The sequence below is a fragment of the Octodon degus genome, unplaced genomic scaffold (genome assembly GCF_000260255.1).
Source record: "Octodon degus isolate 3935 unplaced genomic scaffold, OctDeg1.0 scaffold00005, whole genome shotgun sequence".
Taxonomy (NCBI): Eukaryota; Metazoa; Chordata; class Mammalia; order Rodentia; family Octodontidae; genus Octodon; species Octodon degus.
In genome coordinates, this window is record NW_004524581.1 from 10,098,029 (window position 1) to 10,111,671 (window position 13,643).

The 13,643-nt window shown below is 52.5% G+C and overlaps 1 protein-coding gene and 1 pseudogene across 5 annotated transcripts in view; both read left to right on the top strand.

The window, feature by feature from the left end:
- Pald1 (phosphatase domain containing, paladin 1) overlaps nucleotides 1-13,643 on the top strand; it is a 76,928-nt gene that overhangs the window by 58,997 nt on the left and 4,288 nt on the right. The window lies entirely within an intron of this gene.
- LOC101588532 lies at nucleotides 4,004-5,915 on the top strand (annotated as a pseudogene).

The window sequence follows — 13,643 nt, forward strand, 5'->3', positions numbered from 1 at the left end:
AGGTAAAGCAGGACCTATGTAACAAGAGTTGTAGCTTTTGGGTCTGATAAGGTCAGTGAAATCCCCTCAGGATTTATCCTGAGATCCTGTACCTCAGAATGTAGAACCTTTGTCAGTGATAGACACTATGTAGTCTAGATGTCCTTATATTTTTTGGACATGTCTTTTCCGAGATTTTTTTCTTTTGTGATATGAGGGATTGAATTCAGGACCCTGCACTTGCCAGGCAAGCACTTATTATACTGAGCTATCTCCCTGGTCCCTACAAGATCCTTTGTGTGTGTGTGTGTGTGTGTGTGTGTGTGTACAAAGGCAATGTGGTGTGGACTTTATTGTGCGTGGGTGCAGGCAGACTGAGGGCGAAGGCTGTAGGGTGCCTCAGATCGTTCATTTGCAAAATTTCTCCCCATTCTGTATGTGACCTTCACTTTCTTGGTAATGTCATTTGATGCATGAAAGTTTTTGATTGTGATAAAAATCCAACATCTGCCCTTTCTTTGTTGCTTTCACTTTTGGTGTGGTGCCTTCTCCAAGGCCATGAAGATTTGGGCCTCTGTTTTAGTGGTGGCCAATTTATGTGGCAACATGGCTCAGCTGCAGGACCCAAATACATGGTCAGACATTAGTCTGGATGTTTCTTTTTTTTTTTGCGGAACCAGGGATTGAACTCAGGCCCTTGCGCTTGCCAGGGATGCACTTATTCCACTGAGCCATCTCCCCAGCTGGATGTTTCTATTAAAGTCATTTTTAGTTGAGATTAGTATTAACGACAGTCAGCTTCGAGGAAAGCAGTTATCCTCCCTAATGCAGGTGGGTCTCATCCAGTCACATAATTTTTGTCCTTTATTTTATTGGTCTACAGTGTAACATTGACTTAATTTTCAGATATTAAACCAACCTTGCATTCCTGGGATGAATGTGTCTTGAGCCGTGGTGTCAGCTCTTTTCTATGTTGCTGGATTTGGTTTGCTTGAGTTTTGTTGAGCATTTTCGCATTTATATTCATAAACAATAGAGGCTGGTATTTTTCCTTCTCCCGGTACCTATATTTGATGAAAATGCCATTATGCTAAGACTTTTGAAGCTTCTCTGGGATAGCACAGGGATGGGAGAGGAGGCTTGGTGATTCACACACCTGGGGTTCAGCCTCTTCTAAAAGCGTTGGCTGCCCGGGTTCTGTGCCCGTAACCTGGGATGATAACACCGCTGGTGCACGGGGCATGCTGGGTAGGAGGGGACCAAATATTTCACCTACTGTGACTGTTCTCTGCCCATAGATTGAGAAGCAGTGGCAGGTAATCACTGTCATGCTGGTGTCCAGACCAGAGGATCCTGCCTGGCCCCTGCCCCAGCTCAGGCAGTGGTCCTGGGTACAGTCCAGAGCACAGCACAGTGTCCCTAGCACCTCGTCCCCCCATGCTGTCAGCTTCTTCTTCCCAGCTAGAAGAAAGTGACTCATTTTCCAACCAGGCTGGGGCTCTTCCTGTTCTCAGGAGGCACGGCTTGTTGAGTGCGAAAGCCCGGGTTCAGATCTCAGCCAAGGCTACTTGGGGGTTCAAGTCCCCTGGGAAGCCAGGCAGGAAAAGTCCCCGGTGTCCTTGGGTCCAGCCTCTGTGGATGTCCTGTTGATCTGTGAAGGTTACCAACATTGTCCTTCTGCTGTGGGTTCATCTCTCTGTGGTACACTGGTGCTTTTGCTTCTCTGCAGCTGTCTGGCTGGGGTGTGGGGAAGACAATGAACCTGGCATTGGTGTGGGGTCCTCTTCTTCAAATTTTTTATGTATTTTTTAAAATTTTTTGGTACCGAGGATCAAACTCAGAACCTTGCACTTGCCAGGCAGACACTTATGCCACTGAACTACATCTCCAGCTCAAAATTTCAGGTACTCAAGTGATGTTTAGGAGAGAAAGGAGTTTAGTTTGCCTTTTTGTTTGTACCAGCTATTGAGCGCAGGACCTTGCACTGGCCAGCAGGTGTTCACGCCACTGAGCTGTCTGCCTGGCTTGGAGGTCTTCTTAAGGCTTTCTGCTTACTTCAGGCACTGCCATTAGCAAGGAGGGCTGGGAATTCTGCTCCATGGTTCTGGTAGTGGGGGACCTAGCAGCACGGATCACAGCTCATCCAGCCACAGACCTGTGGATGTACAGCCGGAGATCGGACGGGGACTGAGGGGCTCCCGCTCCAGTCCTTGGGCTTCCTTAGACCGTTCTGAAGAAAAGAGGAGGCCCTTTCTAGGGTTGCCAATGAGTAATTCTGTCCAACGTGTGTATTTTAAAGGAAGGAGGGAAAGAAAAATTTAAAACCCCAGTTACTGCCTAATATGATTGGCCTCTCATGAAAGAAAGGCTATTTTAGTGGCAGAAAAGTTAGAAGGGATGTCATCTGAGATAGAGGACAACCTTGAAGAGATGTCCAATTTCCTGTAGCCCCTCAAGGGCCTGGCTTTGTGAATTGGAGCTTTTGGTGACCCGGTTGCTGGGTGCAGAATGCCTCTTCCCAGTTCCCCCACGTGTCCTGGCCTGACCTGGCGTGGCCGTGTGACCTGCCCTGAGGTCAGGGTGATCTGAGCTGTCCCAGCTGCTCCAGGATGGCAGGGGCCTCTGGCCAGCTGTGTGCACACACGTGCAGGAGGGGCTCTGTCGAGCATCTCTGAAATGTGAAAACACCATTTCTGTGCGCTGAACCCTTGGGATCAGAGCAGACATCGGAATGGACCTCACTGTGGCTGTCACGGCTCATGCCAAGCCACAGGCAGATGGGAGGAGGAGGTGGCGGCTAGATTGTCCCAGGCTGACAGGTAGAAGAATGCAGATGCGGGTTTGGAGGGAACTGGGCTCTGACACTGCATCTTCCGCCTCCGACAACCTGTGTCCCCCCCTGCCAAGCTGCACCCTTGTGTCCTCCCAAGGGCCAGGTGCATGTGCACACGGCTTGGCTGGCTTGGATGTGCGCTTGGGCCAATGTCCTCTGCTTTCCACTCCTAGCTTCACAATGCCCTTGGGAGCCTCCAGTTCCAGGGTTACTCAGGGAGAGTCTGGCCCTTGTGTTTGTACACGAGGCGGTCGGGGCTGGGGAGGGAGGGCGGGCTGCTCAAGGTCCTGCATGAGTTGGGGTGGGAAGCAGAGGCCCTCACTCTGGGCCTTCACACTCCCTCCCCTATCCATATTACTCTTGACTTGAGGGTCTCCATGGCGTCACCCAAGTGGGCAGTGGGTCTGCTGAGGCCCCCCAAAGCCAGCAGGCCCCTCACTGGTGGACTGCTCCTCTGGACACTGGCAGTTGTTTCTGGCTGCTTATTACAACCCTTGCTCTCTGGTTTCAAATTAGAAGTCCCCAGGTGCCCTGCAGGGGGCCCTGCAGTTAATCTGCGCAGTGGGTTGGGGTGCTGGGTGTATAAGGGCTGCAGCTGGCCTGGTGGGACGCCCCCAGAGTTGCTCAGAAATGGACCTGAACCCATCGCTAGACATTCCAAGTTGGAGCACGGCATCCATTGGAGCTCAGCTCCCAAGAGGGTGCAGCCGTGGGAGCCTGAACCCCACAGCAGGTGGCCACTTGCGTCTTGCCCTGCACTCCTAGGCCCCCTAAAGGGTGGATCTCCCTTCCCTGGCTCCCTGGCAGTGTCATCAGTCAGTTTACATTTCATATAAGCCGTGAAGAGCCCAGCTCCTCGTGCTGCTGCTGCGCCTGGATGCCAGCAGGGCACAGAGGTTCGTTGTCTCCACGCGTCAGTGTCTGTCACACCTGGGAAGGGCCTTGGCGACATCATGGTTGCTGTCCGCAGAACACAGAGCCAAGTGGGAATGCCTCAGCTGTGCGGCCGTCCCTGAACACGTGTGGCCTTTCTGAGGGCTTCCCGCCCCTTTGGGCGGATGATGGTGGCCTCGTGGTACACGCAGCTTTCTCACCTGTGCAGGCTATTTCTGAAGGCCAGTTCTTAGAAGGAGAATCATTAACTTAGTTGAAAAGTAGAAACTTAAAGAAAAAATTTGGCCGCACGTGTCGCCGTCCGGCTCTCCGCGCTCCCCTGGACCCACGTCTGCAGCCATGGCTCCCGGCCGGCTCGCCCTCTTTAGTGTCTCTGACAAAACCGGCCTTGTGGAATTTGCCAGAAACTTAACGTCTCTGGGTTTGAACCTGGTTGCTTCCGGAGGAACAGCTAAAGCGCTCAGGGATGCCGGCCTGGCCGTCAGAGGTGTCTCTGAGCTAACAGGATTTCCTGAGATGTTAGGGGGTTGTGTGAAAACCTTGCATCCTGCAGTCCATGCTGGAATCTTGGCTCGTAATATCCCAGAAGATAATGCTGACATGGCCAGACTTGAAATCTCGTAAGAGTTGTTGCATGTAATCTGTATCCCTTTGTGAAGACAGTGGCCTGTCCAGATGTGACTGTTGAGAAAGCTATGGAGCAAATTGACATTGGAGTAACCTTACTGAGAGCTGCAGCCAAAAACCATGCTCGGGTGACGGTGGTGTGTGAACCAGAAGACTATGTGACAGTGTCCACAGAGATGCAGAGCTCTGACAGCCGGGACACCTCCTTGGAGACCAGACGCCAGTTGGCCTTAAAGGCTTTCACACAGCACAGTATGATGAAGCCATTTCAGATTTCTTCAGAAAACAGTACAGTAAAGGAATCTCTCAGATGCCCTTGAGATGTGGCATGAACCCTCATCAGACTCCTGCCCAGCTGTACACGCTGAAGCCACGGCTTCCTATCACAGTACTTAATGGCGCCCTGGGTTCATAAACCTGTGCGACGCTTTGAATGCCTGGCAGCTGGTACAGGAACTCAGAGAAGCTTTAGACCTCCCAGCCGCAGCCTCGTTCAAACATGTCAGCCCGGCAGGTGCTGCCGTAGGAGTTCCACTCAGTGAAGAGGAGGCCAGAGTCTGCATGGTCTATGACCTCTATAGCACCCTTATGCCTGTCTCGACCGCATACGCAAGAGCCAGAGGGGCTGATAGAATGTCTTCATTTGGTGATTTTATTGCATTATCTGATGTTTGTGACGTCCCAACTGCAAAAATTATCTCCAGAGAAGTGTCTGATGGTATCATTGCCCCAGGATATGAAGAAGAAGCTTTGAAAATACTTTCCAAAAAGAAAAACGGAAACTACTGTGTTCTGCAGATGGGCCAGTCTTATAAACCAGATGAAAATGAAGTTCGAACTCTCTTTGGTCTTCATTTAAGCCAGAAGAGAAATAACGGTATCATCAACAAGTCATTATTTAGCAATGTGGTTACCAGGAACAAACAGCTGTCCGAATCTGCCCTCAGAGACCTCATTGTCGCCACCATTGCTGTCAAGTACACTCAGTCCAACTCTGTGTGCTATGCCAAGAACGGGCAGGTTGTTGGCATCGGAGCAGGCCAGCAATCTCAGATACACTGCACACGCCTTGCAGGAGATAAAGCAAACTGTTGGTGGCTCAGACACCACCCACAGGTGCTTTCAATGAAGTTTAAGCCTGGAGTGAAGAGAGCAGAAATCTCCAATGCCATTGATCAGCACGTGACTGGCACCATTGGTGAGGATGAGGATTTGGTGAAGCAGAAAGCACTTTTTGAGGATGTCCCTGAGCTGCTCACTGAGGCAGAGAAGAAGGAGTGGGTTGACAGATGAAGTGAGGTTGCCCTCAGCTCCGACGCATCCTTTCCCTTCAGGGATAATGTGGACAGAGCTAAAAGGAGTGGTGTGGCCTACGTCGCAGCTCCTTCTGGTTCTGCTGCTGACAAGGTTGTGATCGAGGCGTGCGACGAGTTGGGTATAGTCTTGGCTCATACGGATCTCTGTCTCTTCCACCACTGATGTTACCACGTGTAAAATTCTTGTGGTTGCTTGTATGTAGATGAACAATCATGTGTGAAATTTTAAAACATCTTTTTTAAAAATAAAACATGACATTAATAATTGGAAAAAAAATAAAGAAAAAATTTGGAGTTTTTAAAATGGAAAATCTCACCATGGGGAGCAGACGTTCGTGAGCCCGGCGCCCCCACCTCCCAGCCTCCGGGAGCGCCAGCCACTGCCCTCTCCTGGATTGATCCTCAGTGAGAGCTGGTCCTCGAGGTGCTGCCTCCGCCAGGAAGGCGACACGACCCAGGGTCACACCTCAAGTAGCTGTTTTATTTCTCGTCATCACGTATCAGTCTGGGTTTAGCTTTGCCTGATGCCATCATGTGTTCTTCCTGCCCTGGGCTCAGAATCCAGATAAGAGCCACCTGTCCCATGGCGGGATCCGTGGCAGCTGGTCTGTGTACTTGGGCTGGGATGAAGCCAGGGCCTTCTGCGTGCCAGGCGAGCGCCCCCCACCGAGCGGCTCCCCCAGCCCAAGGCCCTTTTAATCTCCTTTCCTCCTGAGTTATATTTTTGGAGGGAGCTGCTTGTCCTGCAGAGTTAATCTGGCCAGTTGTGTCCCTGGGGTTGAATTAGCCCGTGCCTCCTGTAAAGTGTTGGAGTTGCGGCTCAGCCTTTGGCCAGGATAGTTACGGGTGGGGCTGTGTGCAGCCAGGCAGGCCTGGAGGTCCTGTCACCTCCCTTGCTGTGGCATCCAGGGCGTGCATTGCTTGGATGCCTGTTTTCACTTGCAGTTTGCGGTGATCTGCCAGCTCCTCATTCCCTCTGCATTAATTCATGGCGGCAATGCCAGAAATAGAGGCCTCCGTGGGGCGCAGTGGGGCCAGAAGGCGGTTCCTGAGGCTTTGATTTCCTGTCGCCCTGGGCAGAGACTGGCTTGGTTCGGGAGGTGCTGTCTGAACCCCAGGGGAAAGGCATTGGATCGCTTGACACCCCCAGCCTCATCTGCGGTTGGAGTCCCTCAGGAGGGTCTGGGTGGCTGGAGCCGGGGAGGTGGGCAGGGAAGGAGGTGAGGCTAGGAGTTGCCGAACACCAGTGCTGCAGGCGGAGCTCCACACCCACACGGTCCCACCGTCTTCACAACCCAGAACCCTCCTGAGAGATGGTGGCACTAAACCACATGATTTTCTACCTGGAAGGCTGTCCCTTGTGTGACCGTCCTGGCGCTTCTCAGCCTGTCTTGGTCTTGGGGCCTGGCGCTCAAGGCTGTACCTCACCAACACTGTAACGTTAGGTCAGGGCCTGGTCAGCTGGCCCACGTGTGTGAGGGAGTGAGAATGCTTAGAAATGCTCACAGCTGCCCCAAACAAAAAAATGAAAGGAAGGAAACCCCGTGGACCCAGGCACTTCATGAGGTTGGGGTGGGTGGACAAGGCCAGGCCCAGGAGAAGGAGACCTCGGGATGGCCACCAGCCACAGGGTGACACCAGCCAGCAAATCAGTTGTTTCCTGTTGAGCTTGGAAAGGGCAAATATTTGTGGCAGAAATCAAGGCCAGGGCTCCTAGAGGAGGCCTGCTGGGAGTAGTCATGCCAGCGGCACTCTGCTTTGGCCTTGGCTAGTGACGTTAATTCTTAGTGCTCTGTATTTGAAACAGTCTATGTGTTTCAGTCACTCGCCCACCTGAGTGAGTCTGGAGCAAAGCTGGAGTAGAAGTGGCCACACTAAGAGAGTCAGCAGTGTGCCCCTCTGCCCCAGCCTGAGGTTTCATAAATCCATTGCTATGTCGAGCAAAAACACTGAAATGACACCCAGGACTTGGAGGCAGATTTATTTTGTCCATGGGCACTGATGGCATCATTCCCAGAGTATCAGGCCCTGCCCTCTGGTGGGCTAAGGCTTATGCAGGATAAGCAAACAGGAAGCTAAGGGGCAGAGTGGCTTGTCAGTTGGGGATTGGCTCCTGCAATATGCCTTGTGTTGACCTGTGGAGCACAGCGACCCACTGTTTCTAGGAGGCTGACGTGGCCAGAGCTGCAGTGGGCACCGTCACTTGGGCGACTAAGAAAAGAAACTGGGATGTACTGACGTGGGGGGCATTTTCTGTTACAGCAATGCTGCTTGCACTTTGAACAATGCCTTTTGAGTTTTCTAAGAACTGTGCGTTCCTACATGGTGTCTTCTTTGATTCTCAGAGGCGCAGAGGTCAAGAGCCGCTTGACTGAGGAAGCAGCCAAGTCCTATGGAAGTATTGTGCCTGACTGGAGGCAGGGCCCAACTGTCTCCCTGACATTTCAGCCTGGACTTGTTTCCCTGCTAGTGACCGCCTCGGCTTCAGGACAGGTTTACAGTAGCAGAAAGAGGCAGTACTTCAGGACATAGGAGAACTTGTACTGTAACGTCACATAACTCAGTAGTGTCCCAAATTTTCTGATCAAGGAGATTATGGGGCCAAAGAGGAAAGTGATCGATGATGTAGAGTGTGCCTAAGGAGAGTCACATGGAACGAAAACATTCTCTCAGGCTTTCACAGAGAGCACACTGGTCAAGCAATGGCCGTGACTCATCCACATGGCTGACACTGACAAAGGTTCTACAATCTGAGGTACAGGATCTCAGGATAAATCCTGAGGGGATTTCACTGACCTTATCAGACCCAAAAGCTACAACTCTTGTTGCATAGGTCTTGCTTTATCTTGGTCTTAACCATCCAGCAGAAAAGTATAAAAACAAAGTATAAGAAGTAAAGCCATGCTGTTATGTTGAGCTGTAAGGGACTCAGGTCAACAATTTCTGACATTGCCAGTGAAGCGGAAGACCCAATACTATTATGGACCACTGGACTATTTTAGAATATTTTTCTGAGTTAACACACCTATAATATTCAAATAACGGAACTTAACAAAAAAAGGGGGATACAGATGAATGTTCATTTGGTATCTGTGTATTCAAAATGGTTAGGATAGACATATAGTTACATTCTCTCTTTTTTTTTTTTTTTTTTTTGCGGAACTGGGGATTGAACTCAGATCCTTGCGATTGCCAGTCAAGTGCTTATTCTACTGAGCCATCTCCCCAGCCCAGTTACATTCTCTTAATGAATAGAGTGCTTTGTTCTAATAGCGTTTGTAAATAGGATATCATGTCCGCATCTTGTACAGCAATTAACCACTAGGAAGAATGTATGCAATGTGTTAATTATTGAAACTGTCCTACCAATTTGGTTTGAAACTGTCTTATTGCTATTTGTTTCTCAATAAAATTATGGAAAAAAATTACAGGCTTCCTTTGCTGTGGGCCCAGAATATGTCAGATATTTATGAGAGCCTATCACATAAGAGATTAAAACATCCAGTTTTAAATAGTTATTTTATTTTTTTGAACTGGGGATTGAACTCAGGCCCTTGTGCTTGCCAGGGAAGCAATTACTCCACTGAGCCATCTCCCCAGCCTTAAATAGTTATTTTATTTAAATTCATAAAGCATTTTACCTATAAAATATAATGCGCACACACACACACACACACACACACACACACACACACACACACAAAGGCAGTGCTGTTGAAGTCCTGGCCGCTGCCATGCCCACTGCTGGGGTGCTGTTGGGCTCCAAATTAGGAGAGGTGCTGGGGGCTTAGCACAGCGACCTGAGGCCTGAGGTCATTTCCTGAGAAGCCATGGATGAGCCAGCTCTGGCACTGAGCTTAGGGCGGGCCCCTCTCAGCCTCCCATCGACCTTGGCGTGGCCAAAATTGTTCTCTGGAGACATCATTCCACTAGGTAATGTGTCTCCAAGGGCCTGGCCTGTGCAATTAGAGCAGCCCTGGAGTGCCACCAGCTGTCACTTAAAATGTGACTTAAGGAGGGCCACTTCCTTTGGCTGTTTCATACTCCGCCCAGAAATGAGCCCAGAATAGCTCTGGCCGGTTGGTCTGACTGCGGGAATGGGTTACACGCGTGTGTGTGTGCCTGTGTGTGTTCAGGGCACTTGCTTTTGGCAGCTAAGACCCCTCACTTCCCTTCCCATTGTGGGCTAAGCTAGGACCATTTCCTCCTTGCTGGGAACTTTTCTGTTCTAATGACAGACCTCACCCAGCAGGTCCAGTGTGCAGGCATGGTCCCTCCCCTCTCCTCCCTTCCCCTCCCCTCCCCTCCCCTCTCTTACTCTTCCCTCCCCTCTCCTTCCATTTTTCTTCCCTTCCATTTTCTTCCTCCCTTGCTTTTGTGTGTATGGTACGAGGGGTTGAACTAGGTACCAGGCACCCTGTGCCTCGTGTAGCCCTAGGCTTCACACACACTCACCAAGCTCTCTACCACTGAGCTACGTCCTCAGCCCTTTTTATTTTTTAATTTTTTATTTGTTTGTTTATTTTGTGGTACTGGGGATTGAACTCAGGACCTTCCACTTGCCAGGCAGGCATTTATGCTGCTGAGCTATATCCCCGCCCCCACCCCAGCCCTTTTTAAATTTTAAGATAGGCCTCGCTAAGTTTATAGTGAATTCATAGTCCTCCTGCCTCAGCCTACCTCACAGCTGGGGCTACGGGTATGGCCCACCATGTCTGGTTTCTGGGTGAGCACTTGAGTTTTCAGTGGTTGGAGGTGTTTTGGCCTCAGCTGCAGCTCACCCACCCCCCTTGCATGTCACCCTGTCAAGTGTGACGACCTCTGGCTCGCTATTGTCACCCTCTGCTGTGGTTGTCCTGGGGTGTTTCTGGCCTGTGGGTCTCTGTCTCTCCGCCTGTCACCCAGGGTTTTTACCCCTGCTCTGTGTGCCTTTGAGGGTAGTGGTGAGAACACTTCAGTGCATGGAGGTGCATAGGAAGGGTGGGGTGGGCAGGCGGTTGTGTGTAGTGTAGGGGGCTGGGGGCAGGAAAGGCAGGATGTGGCCCAGAGGGGCTGCCAGAGGGGCTCTGTGGATGAGAGGAGGCGGAGATGAGAGGAGAGCAGGCTTTGTTCTCTCACACATTGGAAGTTCTTACAGGACATGGTGGCTTTGGGAAATTGGCTTCCCTTGTGGGCTGAGGGCTCTGCCTGCCCTTCCAGATCAGGTACGAAAGCCCCTGTGCTGCAGGCCAATGCCAGGCTGGCCTGAGGAAGAAGTGCAGTGGCTGGCTCATGGCCTGTCTGCCAGGGAGAGGGCGGTGCTGCAGTGGGCAGAGGATGGGATCTGAGTCTGGGACCCACCCTCAGCCGCTGGCCATCTCTGCAGCTAGAAGCAGAGGCTACCATGTCATGCTGACCCCACTCAGTGGACACATAGAGAAGCTCTGGAATGGGGAGCTCGGACAGCTCGGGTGGCTCTGACCTCAGCTGGCCTTCTTTGCTCTTCTCTCTCCCGTAGGACTCTCTTCCCTCCAGCCTGAGCCTTGTCTAGGACTCTAAGGACATGGATGTCATCACCTGGCTGTTCCTAGCAAGAGTATCCAGGCAGAAGGCCTGGTTCCCACTGAGGCTGTGTCCTCACTCTCTGGGTGACCATGGCAGACCTGTACCTGTATGACCTTGGTGGATGTAGGTAGCCCTGGGCATCCTGCGAGGCTGGGGTTAATGAACATGTTCCCCACTCGCTGACTCAACAGCGTCACCCAGTTTCTGAGCTCCACGTGCTGTGCTATGTCCTGGAGTGCCGCACAAATAGAAAGCACAGCCCCCGAGTCTGGGCTGTGGTGACACAGCACACATGCAAACTGAGGCACGAGGTGCTTGAGAGTCCCGGTGTCAGATAGCAGCGGGGATGTGGGGGACAGTGAGGCAGTGGGGTGGCCCAAGGGGGTGGGATGGGACTTGAGGGTTGGATGGCATGCTAGGCAGAGATCTAAGGAAGGGAGGGAGGGAGCCAGGCTGGCAGCTGGGGAAGCCTTCCAGGCAGAGGACACAGCAGGTGCAAAGGCCCTGCACGGGTGATGCTGTGTGGAAGTACGCCTGGGGCAGAGAGGGAGTCAAGGGGAGGGGGAGTGGGAGTTTGGGGAAAGCTGACCTGGAAGGCCAAGTCGGGATCCCATAGGCTCAGCCCCTGCTCCAAGCATCAGGGGAGTCAGGGCAGTTTTGAGCAGAGGTGCTTTCTTATGCTTCCTGCTGTTCTCTGGGGCTGTGTTGAGAACAGACAGCGGGAGGTGGAGTTGGGCTGCCACTAAGTGAGGGTGGCTTGGACCAGGGAGGCCAGCCGTGGGGAGCCTCTGGAGGGTTTCAGAGTTGAGCTGTGGGGTTCACTGATTGGGTAGATATGGGGTTGAGGGGGGAAGGTGCAGGGTGGGCCTGAGGAACCGGAAGGATGGATCTGCCACCAGGACGGGGCAGCAGGATTAGGACCCTGCTGGTGAGCATGGGAGGCTTGGCTCATGTCCACCGGAGCATGTGCAGGCAGCCGTGGAGAGGTGTGTGCGGGGTTCCAGCCACTTGAGAATCTCGATTCTGGGTGCTGCTGGGAGCCAGGTGCAGGAGATGACCTAGGGGAGCAGGGCTCTCCACACAGCACACCTGCTGCCCACCCAGTTCTACCGCAAACCCTTGGAGCCCTGGGGAGAAGCAGGGCTGTGAACCTGGCTTTAACCGGGGGCCCGCCCTGGGTTTATCCTTGTTTAGGGAGACAGATCTTGGGGTGGAGCGCTCTGCAGTGTTGAGTGATGAGGTTCAGCAGAGGAGGCCCAGGGGCCGAAGGGTGTGGGCTGGAGTGCCCAAAGCAGGCTTCAGGAGAGAGGAGGCTTGTCCCAGGCCTGATGGACAAGCTGGATGCGGCCGGGCTGAGAGGAAGGGCTCCCGGGCAGGAACAGAGGCAGGGAAGTGCGAGGCTGGGAGGGGCTGGGTGTGAGTGCTGAAAGAGGCCAGGGTCCTGGGAGGAGCTTGGGTGGTGGAGTCCAGGCCCAGCTTGGGAAGCTGTGGTCAGGCGCTCACTTGCCCTTGCTGAACCTCAGCTGCAGAATGAGGTGATCTATCAGGACAGGGTGGGACACGCCCCGCCCGGCCACGTGTTCTCCTGTAGACCGAGCCTGGGAGGCTCCCTGATGGTGCCTCAGTGGGCCTTTCTGGAGAGTGCCACTGGCATGCCTGGACTGGTGCCTGTGCCAGGCAGACAGAGGTGTGAGAGGCCTCAAATGCCCAGAGCTCTGGCTGCCCCTGCTGGCCCCTCTTCTATTTTAGGGCTCAGTCTGCAGCAAATGACAGCCTAGCCTGCCAGGTCACTCCAAAACAGCTCCACTATTTTTATGCACAGGAGGTGACCAGCCTGCCCTCCTTCCAAGCTCTGGTTTTTTAAGGAAACGAGGCCTTGATAGGAAGGTGCATCATTGTCCCAAATCACAGCCCTGGGATGAGGCAGGATGTGAGGGCGGGACTTCCTGGAGGTGTTGGGCGTGCTCTCTGCACCATGGTCTGCATTTAGACATAATTCTGCCCTTGCCAGTAGGGCTCGGACAGACTCCCTCCGCCTGTGCACCCCCAGATCCTCATCCCGATGCTCACTGTGTCTCCTGGTGCAGGCAGGGCTCCATCCCCTCAGGAGTGGACCATGCTGGTGTGGCCTGCGCTCGGACTGAGGGCTGTTCATGCCCATGTGCATTTTTCCTGAGTTCCTCAATTGAATATAGTTTAAAATGGTACTCATTGGGGGCCAGGGAGATAGCTCAGCAGCATAAGTGCCTGCCCTGAGAGCACAAGGTCCAGAGTTTGATCCCCGGTACTGCAAAAAGGAAAAAAAAAAAAAATAAAGATATTCGTAGGACTCTGGGTGATGTTCGCTCCTTCTAAGAAAATATTTCTGAGAGCCAGGGAGATAGCTCAGTAGAATAAGCACTTGCCTGGCAAGTGCAAGGGACTGAGTTCAATCCCCATTTCTGCAAAAA